Source organism: Gallus gallus, chromosome 2 (assembly GCF_016699485.2).
Source record: "Gallus gallus isolate bGalGal1 chromosome 2, bGalGal1.mat.broiler.GRCg7b, whole genome shotgun sequence".
In the NCBI taxonomy this organism is placed as follows: domain Eukaryota; kingdom Metazoa; phylum Chordata; class Aves; order Galliformes; family Phasianidae; genus Gallus; species Gallus gallus.
Window position 1 is genome coordinate 7,939,536 of NC_052533.1, and position 16,198 is coordinate 7,955,733.

Below are 16,198 nucleotides of genomic sequence, written 5' to 3' on the forward strand. Positions count from 1 at the left end.
CCAACATTACCCACTAAACTATCTCCCTCAGTGCCACAGCTCCACGTTTCTTAAACACCTCTAGGGATGGTGACTCCACCATCTTCCTGGGCAGCCTGTGCCACTGCATCACCTCTCTTGGAGAAAAAACAATTTTTTTGAGAACCCTGCAAGGGAGCTGATTGCAGTGAATGTTTCAGTGGGAAAAGCTAAACTGAACAGAGCATTGCTTCTAATATAAGAACTGCTCTGCCCAGCATTTGGTTAAAACTTCAGCTCAGACATTAGTGATATCTTAGCATTACTTTCTTCCCTCATATAGGGGGGGATATAGGGATATCTGAGGGATATCCCTCAGATGGGGGGGGAAATAGCTTTGAGGATCATAGAAACATAGCATCACAAAATATCCTAAGTTGAAAGGGATCCACAAGGATCATCAAGTCTAACCATGTGACCTCCATCAGCCTCCTCTTCCCTGGGCTAAAGAAACCAAAGAGACCTCATCTGCCTCTCGTATATCTTGCTCTCAAGACCCTTCACCATCTTCAGAATGTAAATCCTAACCTAGCCACCAGCGTAGAGGTTTGGATGATGGACACAGGACTGGCCTCCAAACTTCAGGTTGGATATTGGGATGAACTTATTCCTTGAAAGAGTGTTTGGGTACTGGCACAGGCTGCCCGGGAAGATGGTGGAGTCACTGTCCCTGGAGGTGTTCAAGAAACGTGGAGATGTGGTTCAGAGGGACATGGTTTAGTGGGCAACACTGGTGGTAGATGGACAGTTGGATTAGATGATCTTAGAGGTCTTTTCAAACCTTAATGATTCTATGATTCTATGGTTCACTTGCTTGTGGGCTGCACTGTCATGCCAGTGAATACAGTGAAATCAGGGAAGCTGAGGAGTTGGCTCCTGCCTCCAGCCTCCCCTGCAGCCATTGTAGCTGTGCCTCCTGGCACAGGAAAGGAACCTTGCCCTCAGTGCTGCTTTAGATAAATAATTGTTGCTCACCCCATAGTCATACAAAAACAAAGATTTGGTTTTAATAAAACCAGAGTTCGGCAACACAAAAGGACAAATCTGCAGTTCCACATCATTCCTCCTTCTGCAAGGTGTGCGCATACCTTCAGCCAGCTGGGAAAACAACTGAGAAAGGCATCCATCCCTGAGCAACATTCCTTCCCGAGATGTGCCTGAACTCGCTCCTCCTGATGACTGCAGCATCTCCTGCCCGATGCCGCTGTTCCATCACTATACAGAGTGTATGTACTGACCGTGCCATGGACACGTGTAGCAGTTGACTTCAAAGGGCTGAGCAGTGAGAGTGGGGTCAGCTGTGCCTGGATCCATCCTGGCTGGCTCCGCTTGCTGGCTTGGGCTGCATAGAGGACGGTTTTATTCTCATTGCTTTCTGTTATGATGGAGCTCCTCTAGTCGACTCTACTATTTTTTAACCTCCTCTGACATTTAGGGCTTTCCTATGCTGGGGATTTAATTCAAATTATTTGAGGATGTGAATGTAGAGAGGAATAATTATTCTTGATTAACTCCCCACGTGGACATTCTTGTTCCAAAATAACAGTGCTTTATTTCAAATGGATTTAATTGGCTCCAAGAAAATCTGGATGTTGTTTTCCCTAAGAAAAAGGGAAAGGGGGGAAACAAAAGAGAGAACATTTCCTCCCCTTATATTTGTTGAAAAATGCAAGGACTTCTGCACATTGTAAAAGTTCTAACTGAAAATTGCTGTATGTTATTATGTATAATTTGCACCTCCAATAAAATGCATGCTGTTAAAATTATTGTTCCATGAAAATAATTACTCAGCAGCCAACATAATTAGACAAGCAACACAAAGTCATAGGCAGAGATGTAGGACGAGATGGGAAGGCTGCTTGAGGTGTGCTTTATCCTTGCACCCAAAACACTGCTGAATGTGACAAGCTTGACAAAAGCTTAATAAGAGGAGTTTCTGAGCTTTGGCATGAAATTCCTGCTCAAAACCACTACTCTCTGCACAGTACCCTTCATGTCACTTAGCTGCTAGCATTCCAAATACCACTATTCAAGAGCATAGAGGTGTTTGGGGGCAGTTTGGGGTGCAGTGAGCACTTCGGAGTGAAGAGCATTTAGCATGGATGTAGGTACAATTTGTGTCATGCCTTTTGACTACAGGACAGGTAACTGGTCCTTGCTTTGTCAGTAACCAGTGCAGACCTACTCACCTAACTTCCTATTTGTAAATAAGTGCTCTGTCCAGGTGGCAGTCCAGTGTTGGAGATGATTATGTAACTCTTTTAAAACCTGCTCTACATTTTACATGGTTAACAGCTCGCCTGAAAGGAGAAAGTTAATTTCTACATCTATCCATTCTCTACATCCACTTCAAAGTACTTCATACTCCTACCCACCTAAGCTGCCCAGGAAGATGGTGGAGTTGTTATCTCTGGAGATAAGAGATTAAGAGATGTGAATGACACTCAGGGATGTGTTTTAGTGGTGGACTTGGTACCCTTAGGTAATGGTTGGATTTTATAGTCTTAAGGGTCTTTTCCAATCTAAATTATTCTATGATTCTATTGTTCTTTAGCAAGCCAAACCTTTCCCTTATTTTTGGAGGGCAATATCCTGATAAAGAATGCTTTCCCACGTAACCATATTGTTATAATTGTGCAACCCATGGGACCATAATAGATAATGGCCAAAGCCTCAAGGAAGACAAACAGACTAAAAAGCACTGCATTAGCTTGAGTTCCCTAAACCTTACAACCATGGGCTATGTACAACGAGGGTGGGTATGTTTTGCTACACATCTCCCTGTCCTGATCACCTTCACCAGTTCTAGAAACAATGTGGGCAGTTACAGCCCTTTTCCAGCCTGGACACCCTCAGGTCTTCAGGGGAAGGAAGGTGATGGAAGCCCATGTCTTACTGTGGGATGGGAATGGGGTACGGCAGAGGCACATTTCTGAACTCAGAAGTATGAGAAAGTTCTCTGGTGCCACACTTTAGATATAGCATTCATAGCTTTGGGGACTTTCAGTAGAGCTTAGGCTCTTTGGGACCTGAGCTGTTCTGAAAATAGGACTTCCAGATGCTTTTGTAAATTGTAGTCAAGGTGAATTTATACTGAAGTCTAAATCCACAATTAATTACAATGAAGTAGAAATTGTACTGAGAGATTAGGGATGAGCTTTTGAAGGAGGCTTCTGAATTTTAACTAACTAGTTCTCATTGAAAGTCACTGGCTTTGGACATCTAACAGCCTTGTTCTCTTCTGAAGATCCAAACCAAGGTCTAAAGCTCATTCTGTTAACAAGTGTGCCAAGATTTCTTTCCTGGGAAAGCATTCTTTCGATATTTCAAAATTAAGACAAGAGAAGGCTGCATTTCTTGTTATATTCTCAAAGGTTAATACTGAAACAACATAGAAATCGTCGTGAAAAATAAACTACAGCGATTTAGATATTTAGTTTTCAAATCAGTTGACAGGCACAGAAAGGAAATGCTTTTGCCTCTGAAGAAATAAATGTAATAAAATACTGTTTAAATAATGTGTAAGTGATGTGGTGAAAGATGGGTTCACGAACCCTCAGTTATGTTAACAATTAGCACTGCAGGACATGGATTTTGTTTAATAAATGTCTACTGATAATATTGGGGTCAATATATGAATAAACTATAATGGCAGTATGCACTACAGTCAGATTATATTAGTGCATGCTTAGTTATTTGTATTGCTTTACTTCTTACACCAGTACCCACTGCAGTCATCCCAATTTTGCCTATATGTCCATAGGAATGTGTGGACACTCATTCATTCTCTTGTCCAAATTCAGGCCATCATTTGTGCACTGGACAGGCTTTCTTGCCCAAGATGAGGAAGACACATACATCTCAGCCCAGTACTGGATTCTGATGCCAACTCAGGTTCTTAGAGGAAGCAGAGCCCAAGAATGATGACCTGGGAGCCCCACGGGAGCAGCTGGGAGCTGCAACTTCTTCTGCTGTGGACTTTTTGTGTGAAACATCTCACTTGCTCTTAGCTTTCAGTCTCATTTTGACCATAAGCTGGTCTCTTGCTGTAGAGCACATTGATGGCCACAGTGGTACCCCGTATCTGAAGATCTCACTAACAGCAAAGATAAAATAGAGTACTTAGTAGTGTTAGAGTAGTAAATAAAGAGTCACAGAATCATAGAAATGCTGGAGTTGGAAGAGACTTCTGGAGATCCTCCAGTCCAACTCCCTGCTAAAGCAGCTCCCTACAGTAGCTTGCAAAGGACAGCATCCAGGTGGGTTTTGAATCTCCCCAGAGAAGGAGACTCCACGACCTCTCTGGGCAGGGGAGAAGACTCAGACATCTTGGACAGCTTCCTGTTCATCTTCTTTCCAGCTACTTTGTCAAGTTGCAGGCTCTTTCCAGGCATATTCTTGGTCAGCTTGGTCCTCAGTGCTTCTCAATGATGGGGTGAGAACAGGCATGCAAAGACAGCCCTGAGAAGCACCATCTTGAGAAGGCTGCTGCCAATTACAAAGAAACGGCTTTCATCCTTGTTATGCATTAAATACTCTCATAAGCCTTTTAATTTACAGATAGAGATGATAGAAAAGTCCATTATCTGAGTCAACAACAATCCTCTGCAATATTTGCTGAATGACCTAGTTCACCAAACATTTCCAGAGGCTTTTCTGTTTATATGTATCTGGTATGATCTACATATTCCATGCTGCAAAACACAGAGAGGACGACAAGCTCTGCTTCTACAAGCTGGCAGCACAAGGTCTTGGTCCAGCAAAAAGTTGACCATCTTCAGTTCCCACCACGGGCAATGGGAGCTGAAGGTATTCTGCACCCATAAGAAGCTGTTGGCCAGCAGTGGGCACTATGCAGTCCTCCATTGCAACGCCTCAGTAGATAATAGCTGCATATTCTCTCCCTTCCATATTCCCTTTTTCTTTCCCTGTCTCAATAATATGTGTAGCTCTGATACATTTTTTATCAAGATTAACAATGGAACAATGCTGCTTCAAATATTAAAAAGGCAAAGAAATGTAGGTACTGAAAAGGAAGGAAAATACCTCAATTTCAAGCCTAAAGATTACTTTGGGTCCCAGAGGAAGCAGAAGCAATTTAGTGGCTGATACCCTTAGCAAGAAAAAAGGTTGTAAGATTAAGACCAACTGCTGTTTGGATAAGTGGTTGGTAATTGCACATATCAGCAATTATGTGCTGTCATATCATTTTGCTGTTACCTTACTCCTCTCTTGTGTCCCGTCAGGGTTTACTTGGAATGACCCTACATCCATGGCCCTCTTTGGATTCACCTTCTTAATGTCCTACAGCAGTGCCTCACAAGTTCAGAGAAGAAAAGAAATCATTATTACACGAGATGCCTGGTGGAGGTGCTCCTCTTCACAGATGTAGCTAGAGGCTACTGCTGTAATAACAAGGCTTCCAGGCAGAGGGATAGAGACAGGCCTCCCTGACCTGCAAAAAGCCTCTTTGTCCTCCAGCCTCGCACCAGGAGAAGTGTGGGGGTGGATGGCTTTAGCAGGAAGAGGACTGGTTCTGAGTGGGGCTCCTGCAGCCCAAGGTGGGGTGCCAGAGAAAGGTCACCAGGAGGATCCCATACTGCAGACACACCTCCTGCCTGGGGGGCTGTTCTGCGGGCATAACCATTTCTGTATCTATTGAATCCTTTCAGACATAAAGCAGGAGCCTGAGCTTGCTATATGCACGTTGTTTATAACTTCTGCCCCAGCTGGAGGTGTTCTGGGGGTAGCAGGGGTTGCTCTTGAGCTGACAGAGTTCCCTTCCCCAGCCTGTCAGAAGGGCTAACACCGTTATAAACGCCTCTTGTCTTACAGAAGTAACTGATTCCCCACTAAAGTGTCAAAAGATAAGAATGTCTGTTAGAGCTAACCTCATCTGCTTATTGCCTGAGGGAAGCCTCCAGCTTATATGGCAGGGGGTGCTCCTGTGGAGCCGAACGTATTTAGCTCACTGATCAGGTTCAGGTAGCGGATAGAGCTGCTGCCTGCAGTGTGTTCATCCCATACCCACCGCAGGCAAGAGTTGGCTGTGGGATCCGTGGCACCAACCCACAGCGATGCCCCTGAGCTCAGTGACCTCGCACAACGCCCAGGAGAGCAGAGCTGTATACTCCAGGGCATACAGCAGGACAAGTCCCATCTGCAAGGGCAGCTCTGGGCTGCGCAGCTTTGGAAAGGAGCAGAAAATCCCTGGGGTGGGATATGGGAGCTGAGTCTCAGCAATGGTAGTGAGGTGCCACATCACAGCAAAGCGGCTGAAAGATTCATCAGCACAGATGAAGATATGAAGGCTTGGGCTTAGACAGCCCGCAGCTCCTGCCAAGAAATTGTGTGGAAGTTAGAAATGAATTTAAAAGGTTGAGTGGGGGCCAGCAAGTCAATAACTGAATAATCCCACCCAGATAGGAAACCAAAGCATAAACAAGAGTCTCCACATACTGACGAGTTAGCACTGGTTGCACTCTGGAAAGGATCCTAAAATAACAGAGATTCCTGGAGACAGAATAAACACATCTCTCAGTTGTCATCCCAAGCAGGGTAATTGCCTGGATGTCTGATTGACTCGCTGCTAGCACCAAATATGTAGCTCTCTGACATGCTGTCACCTTCTTCTCTGTACATGGGAGATTTTTCAGCAAAGCACATCAGGAATCAAAGCAAATGTCCAGGAGAAAAGATGCACCTCGACCTTGAACTTTAATCACTGGCAAAGGGCTGAAAATGAAGTTAAAAGAAGTGAAGTGTCTGCATTCCTGAGAGCACTTAATCCCCAAACTCCCCAGAGCTTTGCGTGCAAACGGTGCAGCCCCTGAGGAGTGGCCGTGGGGCTGCAGCCCCCACCTGAGAGTGGGGGGCTCTGAGCACCATAACACTGAGCCAGGCGGCTCTTTTACTTCAAGAAGTAAATTAAACTTTAAAAAGTGAAAGGGTGAGATGGTTAAACAGTGGGCTGGTGTGGGCCTGGGGGTGTGTGATGATGCACAGTGCCATTAATAACAGGTGAAAAACAATTTACTAAATGCAATGCGGCGTGAGCTCATGAAGTTAACCCTGATGACTTAAAGATGTAACAGTCTTCCTTAAAATAATTTACACAGCACTCTGTGATAGCTCGGGTACTGGATTGAAGCGAAAATGTACATGGTCCTTCTTAGGTGAAAGGATCAGTCATAGAGTCACAGGATCACTAAGGTTGGAAAAGACCACTAAGATCATCTAGTCCAACCATCAACTCATCAGAAACCTTTAAAGGTATTAAAAAAAAGCCCCACAGAACAAGCACAAAGCCAAAACATTTGCTGAGTACAGTTCTTGAAGAGTCATGGTTTTCAGTCTTTTGTATTATGCACTGAGGTAAAAATACAGTCACCATCAGCAGAGCTCAAAGGAGGCACAGCCACTGGGTGTGTGATTAGCAGGGGAAGGACAGGCACTGCTGCAGGGTGACCAGCGGGCTGGGAATCTAGCAGAAATCTGGGAGTGGCAGATGGAGAAGAGGTGTTGTTTTTTAACAGCAAGGGAGGTGAGGTGCTGGCACAGGCTGCCCAGAGAGATGGTAGATGCCCTGTCCTTGGAGACACCCAAGGTCAGGCTGGATGGGGCTCCTGATGGAGCTGTAGGTGTCCCTGTTCATTGCAGGGGGGTTGGGCCAGATGGCCTTTAAGGGTCCCTTCCAACTCAAACCATTCTATGATTCTGCGATTGCAAACCTGTTCCCTCCCCTCACCTCCAGTCCACACAGGAAAAAAGTGTTTTCTGACAGAAAGCACAACTGAGCTATCACTCTGTGTGCACTGCAAATACCTATAGACGAAGCGACTTGTCCAATATCTGTTCAAGATAGGAGTTTGAGATGTCAGAGAATTTTATCTGGGAAAAATATAAAAGGCATTCATGCACAAGAGGATAACTTGAAGCCTATCTGCCTATCTGCTCAGCACTAAGCTCTAGGTAGATAGAGAAGTCAAGCGGAAGGTAAGGCAGGAAGAAGAATGCGAAATGATTTCTGCAGGCAGAAAAGAGCAGGATGCCTCTGCTGCTTCCACTGAACTGAGCTTTGGAGAGGAAGGTGGGGATGACACAGCCTGTGCCTCCTGCCCTCACATGCACAACCTGGAGCAAAGCGGCGTGCTCAGCTGACAAAGGGAAACGTGCCCCGAGAGACAGGGATGGCACACATCTGTCCACAGACCCACAGCTGTGCAGCACGTTGGGGTGCCTCGCAGAGAAAGGTGCTGCTCCCCTGTCTGCAAACAGAACTTCTCCTCTGCCCCAGCTCCATAGGACTGACCTTGCCGGGCTCTCTTCCTGCCTGCTGGCCTCTCTGCCCAGAACCACACTGTGCAGAAGGCAGATCCTGCAGATGACATTTTGAAGTTACATTTTCTCTTTGGAGTGCCTTTTGGATTTATTTCTCCTCTCTCCCACCTTGTTTCATATTAAGTGTATTCAACTGCAGGGAGTGTCAGAAAATACTACCCCAGCTTGAGATTTGCTCTCAAGTGACTCCTTCCAATACTACTGATTTATACCCTTTTTCTGCATTGATCTGTTGGGAGCTTTCATCAGCTATATCTGACATAAACACTGCATTATTCTGTATTGCATTATACCCTAGAAATCCACTCAAATCCCTTTGCTCCTCAAATTAAAGCAATATGCCTTACAGTGTCCTGATTTCCTTCTCTTCTCGCATTTGCATTTTTGTATCATGCTCTAGATTACTCACTTATATTTTGGCATAAGCATCCCCCTGATCATTTAAGAATGTCGTCTTTAATCTTTTCAACACCTCAAAGTACCCCAAATCCCTGCCCAAGGGACAGGTGGAGATATTGGTTTCCCACAGTGGTTGAACTTCCATGGAGGTTGCTTAAAACCAAAGTCATGTTGCTCAGTAGCCCTCTTGCAAGGCTACCCTGTGAACACCCACAACGTGATCTCGCAACATGGGAGGTTCACCTGCAGCACTGCAGCTCTCTGCAGTCTTGTGAAGGGATTTATCTTCCCAAAATGCTTGTTGGTCCCAGCCAGATGTTGATCTGGTTATGCTGGAAACATATTCAGCCAGCCAGAGTCCTGACTTTAGTAAAGGTACATGACAACAGTGAGAAGGGCAGAGCTTTTCTTGGAAGAGGAGGTTCAAACTTTTCTGAGGTGGTATATATTAGACATGGTGGCTCAGAGTTGCTCCACCTCATAACTGATCTAGATTAACTGGCACATTCTTTATTCTATTTTTCATGAATTATTACATTATCCTCAGAATGTTGGCAAAAGTAGAGCTGGTAGGATAAAATGTATATAATTTGGAATAAAAGCATCAAATAAGTAGAAGGGAAGGGAGAAGAGCCAGGCTTTATTCCAGTTAGGTCTGAGTCTACCACGTTCAGAAGCCATCCCATTATTTACTCTTTAGTTCAGACATCCACTGTAAGATGTCTAAGATTCAACTTAAAAATCTGAGCACCTTGCTCTAAAAGCAATCAGAAGACATGGGATGCAGGGACACTAAATATACCCACTCAACCAGGTTCATGATTGGCTTCCTAGAAGCCAGTGGGTATAAGGAAAAAGTTCTTTACAGTAAGGGTGATGAGGCAGTAGCATAGGTTGCTCAGAGAGGTGGTGGATGCCCTGTACCTGGAGGCATTCAAGGTCGGGCTGGATGGGGCTCTGAGCATATGATGGAGCTGTAGGTGTCCCTGTTCAGTGCAGGGGAGTTGGACCAGATGACCTCTAAGGGTCCCTTCCAACTCAAACGATGCTATGATTCCATTATCATGAGAGCTGAAGTTCCTTACAAACAGCAGCAAGCATCACACACCACCCAAGATCCATCTGCACCTGCATACCATGACCCATTGCAATGGGTCCTCCACAGAGGGCAGTCCAACATTATTGATTTACTCTATGGAAGTGCATCTATCTCTTAAATTCTTCCACCAAGTACCCTTCTTTGGCCAGGTGACACAGAAGAGCATTAGGTGGTTAAAAATGAACAAACTTTTATTCTCAACTCAAACAGAAGAGCTCAATCTCTGTTAGCATCCACTGGGAGAGCAGCAAGGATAGAAAAAAAAAGAAGGCAGATGGATAACAAAAATGTCTACATTATGCCCATCAGAGCTAGCGAAATGCCATTGTATATTCATTAAAATTGTTCAAAAGTTCAGAAAATTCCCTCCAGTAATGTAATGGGTGATAATTCAATTTATTTATGTTTTTAAGGCATGAAGTCTAGCTTTAATTTCCCTTAACTGTGCCTCTATTATTAATAATCTACTTATCTTCTAAAAAGATCGTCTAAACTACACTTCTACAGGGAATGTGATCTTTGGCCATGTAGGGCTTTGCAATTATCCAGTTCTGAATGAACTTGTTGTTAAAACATTTTTTAAGTCTAATGAAAACATTAGATCAATTCCTAGCAGTGATAGTTGTCATTAAATCAATAGCGTGTGTAAGTCCATTACACTGATATTTGACACGAACTGCTGAAGGTCTGCTAACAATGAAACCATACTGAAGTGTGTCCTCTGCTAAGCATATTTCCTACGAGATAAGAATCTGTTAAGTCTACAGTAACTGAAACTTTTCTCCTTTAACTAAAATAAACAGATATCTGAAATGTTACTGTAACTCACCCGAGGACCACCATGATCACTCAGGTTTTGGAGCCAGTTCTTTTATCACACCTCTATCATAGCTGCGCTCCCAAATCAGAAAAGCTTTTGGGTTGTTTATCCGTATGGCCCACAAAGCATTTCCTAACAAAATCCTGCCAAGCATGAAGGGCCTGACCTTGCCTCCTCCAAAAGCAACGGCATTGCCACTGATCTGATGGAGGTGTGACCATTCCTCAAGTCCCTGGAAAATTAAAGGTCTCCCTAAAGAGGAGTGTCTTGGCATACAAGTGGAGCAAGAAACCAAACCAGAGCCATTTCCCAGTGCAGAAGAGTAATTTCTTTGTATGTACTATCACACTGCAAATGGGAAAGGTTATTGAAAGATCTCTGGCTCTGTGTTATTGGTATGTTTTTCCAGTGGCCTGCAGACATAGTATCTGCTCCTACCGTGAATGCCTCATGAAGTCTTGCTACCAGAGCAACCCTGTGAGAGTTTGATGTCTGCTGTACTTAACATACATTGCAACTTCTGCCAAGTAAGAAATACAAAAAAAAACCTGGCTATCTGATGGGAAGACTGGAGTTCAGAGAGAGCCATTCAGCATGGCTTAACTCATGATTTACAGAGCCACGAGTATACACTGAGGGCTGGAGCACCTCTCCTGTGGAGAAACGTTGAGAGAGTTGGTCTTGTTCAGCCTGGAGGAGAGAGGGCTCTGGGGAGACCTCACTGTGGCCTTCCAGTAACTGGGGGGAGCTTACAAGCAGAAGGGCCTATATTTCAAATGATCTGATAGTGATAGGACAAGGGGCAAGGGCTTTAAACTAAAAGAGGGGAGATTTAGATTTGATGTTAGGAAGTAATTCTTTACTGAGAGGGCAGTGAGGCCCTGGCACCGCTGCCCTGAGAGCTGTGGATGTCCCACCCCAGAGGTGCTCAAGGCCAGGCTGGATGGGGCCCTGGGCAGCCTCAGCTGGTGGGTGGCAACCAGCCCACAGCAGGGGCTTGGAACTGGATGATTGCTAAGGTCCTCTCCAACCCACTCATTTCATGATTCTCTGTTTTTTTCAGTAGGAGTACGTGGCATTTGCTCACAGACAAAATTGCCGTGAGCACACAAACGTATATGGAAACAATTGGAAATGGCAGACGTTGACAACTTTCTGGCTTAAAAGGACACTTAGGAATGAAAATTTCAACTGTTTTGTTACAGAAGTGCTAAAATTTTCCTGGGGATGAGTAGAAGGTTAGTGAAAATTCATCAAACACAATTCGGGAAACTTTTGTCCTCAGAAACCACATTTTCTTTCCGTAAATGAATAAGTGAAATGATAGGAAAAAAACGACCGGAGGCATTCTGTGAGACTTTGGCCTCTGTAGTTCCTGCAGCAGGAAATCCCAGTTAGTGCAGGAGTGGAGGAAGCGCCCAAGCGGAGGAGGGTCTTGCCCTGCTCTATGCTATGGCTCCCACTAATGGCAGCAAGGGAAAGCTCATTCGGCCCAGACAGAAGGGAGAGCAGCAAAAAAAAAACAACTTAGAAAATGCTCTTCTCTTTGTCTTTAGTGGTGGGATCCCCTCTTGGGAGCATGAATCAGAGATCAGGAGGGTCTTGCTTGCTGTGGATCAGGACTAGCAGGTTGTTTGTCGCCGAGGAAAGATTCATCCCCATTGCACTGCACCATTTCTGAAGCAAGGAGGGGGGGAAAGCCCAAAACTCTCAGGTGAGAACCATGAACTGTGGGAGCAGATGGGCAAACATGTTTGTTTGACATCTTGGTGCCGAGCACAGCAGAGATTATCCAACCAGCTGGGCGATTTTCAGCTGGGAGATTTTCTGCTGGTGATGCTGCAGAGCTCCCTTACCACCATTGGGCACTGGGGCCATGTGCAGGCTGTCCTTGATCCCACTCCTAAACCTCAGGCACTTTTCCATGAGGCCTCCAACTCAAGGAATAAACATGAGAGGATTACAGCTAGTCAGAGAAGTATGTCTTTATTTAACTGTAACATCAAAAATTAAGCTTGCAGTTCTTAAGAGATAGAGCTTTCAGTCTAACACAAAGATTATTTTAGGGTTTTTTCATTTTAATTAAATACTGTTCATTTTATATGATTTTTGATTTCAAGAGAAGAGTTGGTATTTCTCTCCTTCACTGTCCTTCGTGATTTCACATGTAATTTCTATCAGCCAAAAGGATACTACGCTCCTCCTTTATTTTAATTTCTCTGTGGGTGATCCTATATGGATAAGCCATGTGTCAGCCACTTAAACACTTCCTTCTGGGTTTCTCTACAGCAAGATGGTGCTGCAAAGCACTCTGTGCCCAATGGATGAACTACCTCCTCTGCTCTGGTTTCCCAGCAGTGTTGCTCGTCTCCATGCTGGTGGCACTGGGGGAGGTGGAAGGGTAGAGCTTCCTCATGTGAGACCATCTTGCAGGACCATAGTGGCTTGTCTTCTTGCGGTGCCCTTTGGGTTCAATGCCAACATGCTAACTGCAGAGTCCAGGAAGGAACTTAAACAACCACTCCATATGTTCAACAGGAGGGTAAGCTCTTTAGAGGCTGGGTCTGATGTACCAAAGCATAGGAGATCTAAAAAAGGATGCTGTGCTGTATGGAAGAAATTACACAAACTGACCAAGTCCGAAAATAAGGATCAGAGAAGCCAGAAAACACATGCATTGATGTCTGCTGGGAAACAGCCTGGTGTCCGCTGAATTCCCCTCTCACTCCTTACTGAAGCTGGAAAGTACCCAGTAAATGAGGCAGGAAATTTGAGGAGGAGAAAGAAGACATGATGAAGGCAGCTGAATGGTGTCCTGGGGAACTGGCTGCTATCTCTGTCCCTGCTGAAGAGTTTCCCTGAGATACTTGCCAAGTCATCCAAACCATACATCGAAGGCTTTGTCTCAGTAATTGTGTGGGTTTTATTTTCTGAATGCATAAATTAATGTCCCCAAGTTCTGATTCACAAAACTGCTGAGCACTCATTGCTGTGAAAGAAAACAAGGGCACTGTCCTTCCGGCACATAAAGTGCTAGAGAATGTGAAGTGTTCTGAAAAATCAGGTCATTAGGCATGCAAATTGGGTCATCAAAATTAGTGGATCTTTTTGACATTAATCTCTTTAGACTTCTTCCTGGGAAAACAGGGAGATCCCATACCCTACAGGAGAGTTGTGAACTAAATTAATTTAATGTTTGTTTCCCCACCAGCTCCCGCTCCATCTGATGCTGATGCCATTTGCATGTCAGGCAGGCTGTTGCTGTCGCTCCCTCGCTCACTGCAGTCACTGAGGACATGGCATGGAGGTGCTGACTGTCACCGTTCTGCTGTGGAGCATCAGCAGTCCTGGAGATGGGGAGCCCTGTCCTGACCCCACAGCCACGCTAGGCACCATCAGCTGCCCAGCACTGGCATTTTTAGCTCTCAGATTCTCCAATGTGGTCATATTTGAACCTTTTTTCACATGTTCAGGATATCGTGAAGGCCAGGATGACCTCCCCACTGCCACGCTTTGCTCCAATCCATAGAGCTTTCCGACAGCAAAAGGCAACCTTTGGATACACCTGCCTGTCAAGGTGGTTCTGCCAACTCCCCTTCCATTTAGACGAACCCGAGTCTATTATCCCCAAAGTAAAACACTAAAACTCATCCCACAGCTGTTTAAAGTAAGCAGTTCTCAGAACAAAGAGGTTATTCAGCTTGAAACGACTTAATGCCTACGGAGGAGCGCTCGCAGCTCAGCTCTCCAGCATCTGCGGGCCGTCGCGGTGGCTGCTCAGCCTGCCGCCCCGAATCCTGCTGCAGGGTGGGACCTCTCAAAACTGCTGGGCTTCCATCGCCCAAGGCTTTGTCAAGGGATTCAGGGAGGGAGGTATGGCTGCGTCTGAAGCCACGGTGTTCATCAGGGAGGACTTATTTCAATATGTTGTTGAAGCTATCTGATGTCAGGTTATGTGTCTCAGGGGGACACGCGTTTCTTGTAGTTTGTTGTGCCATCTGTTAAGAAATGCAGCCACTTGTCTCTCTGCTACACGACCACAGATGGGGAGTTTTCCCCCTGTGTGCATGACTGTCAATATATGCCAAAGCCTTGTTATCTGGAACCAGGTGGAATCACCACCAAAACGAGAGTGCCCTGTGAGAAGGGTGCTGCAGGGGTGCTCCCAAATACTGGGGCTCACAGCTCACAGCACACAGGTGAGCTTCATCAACAAAGCCAGCCTGCCAGGCTGGGCCAGGTGTGTCTATGAGGACCTCAGCCCACCCCTGACATCTGCTTGCATGACTCCAGGAAAGGAGCTCTAGGAGAAGGTCATGTACCTCCAGAATAGAACATGCAACATGGTGTGCAACCTTGCTGGTTGGCTTTGGGTTTGACTCTTGGGACTCGTCAGTATTTACCCCCAAATAACCACCAGACAGATTGGCAATGGCAATCTCAGATTTAGGGAAAACACTAATTGTAACTCCTGTTTCCGTGGAAATGCTGCAGCTCTCATTAAAGCCTTGGTGTGTGCTTAACTAAATATCATTTCCAGGTCTCCATTCTGCTGCCTGATCCACTGAGTCCTGTAGGGAAATAAACAAACACAGCAGGAACAGAAAGTCCCCCTATGGCCATGAGCAGCTATTGACTTAAGCATCAATAGCGCTCCTTTTCCAGGGTTGATCATCACACCTTTTAACATCGAGCTCACGCTTTTCCAGCACAACTGGATCTATTCCTGAGTCTGTGGGCTGCAGGTTTTAAAGGGGAGCTTTACAGAAGGGGGACTGTACCTGAAAGTTTTATTGAAAACTGGAAGTTTCGCAGAAAGGGGACTTTCATTAGGAATGAACGTCTTACAGAAACAGGAGTGGAAAGCCAGCCTGTTGTGGTCACCCAAAAAGAATAGGAACTGCTACCAAATTTATTTTCACTGGAAAGCAAATGGTCACTCTGCTCTCACTGCGTGACACCCAACACGTGGGCTGCAGCACTGGCACAAGCAGTGCTGATGTACTTGGGGAAGGCACAGGTCAGCAGCTGAGCTCCTCTCCCTGGAAGAACTTTGATGCTGGTGGTCATGCCAGAAAATGGTGGTCATGTTTGAAAACTGAGCAAAGAGGTAACTTTTTTGTCCAGCAGTATTAGATACATCTCTCCCCTCCGTTCCCAGCCCAGCTTCCAAGCTCTGGTCTGGGTTGATGACTGGGGATGAGAACTCCTGGAGGTACCAAATCTTAGAATCGCAGAATCAGAGTGGTTGGGGTTGGAAGGACCTCAAAGCCCACCCAAATCCAACTCCCTGCCATTAGCAGGGACACCTCCCACCAGACCACACTGCCCATCCAGCCTGGCCTTGAGCACCTCCAGGGATGCAGCATCCACAGCTTCTCTGGGCAGCCTCTTCCTGTGCCTCATCATTCTCAAAGGGAAGAATTTCTTCCTTATATCTAATCTAAATCTCCTCTCTTTTAGCTTAAAGACATTACTCCTTCTATCACTACATGCTCTTGTAAAAGGTGTCCATCTTCCTT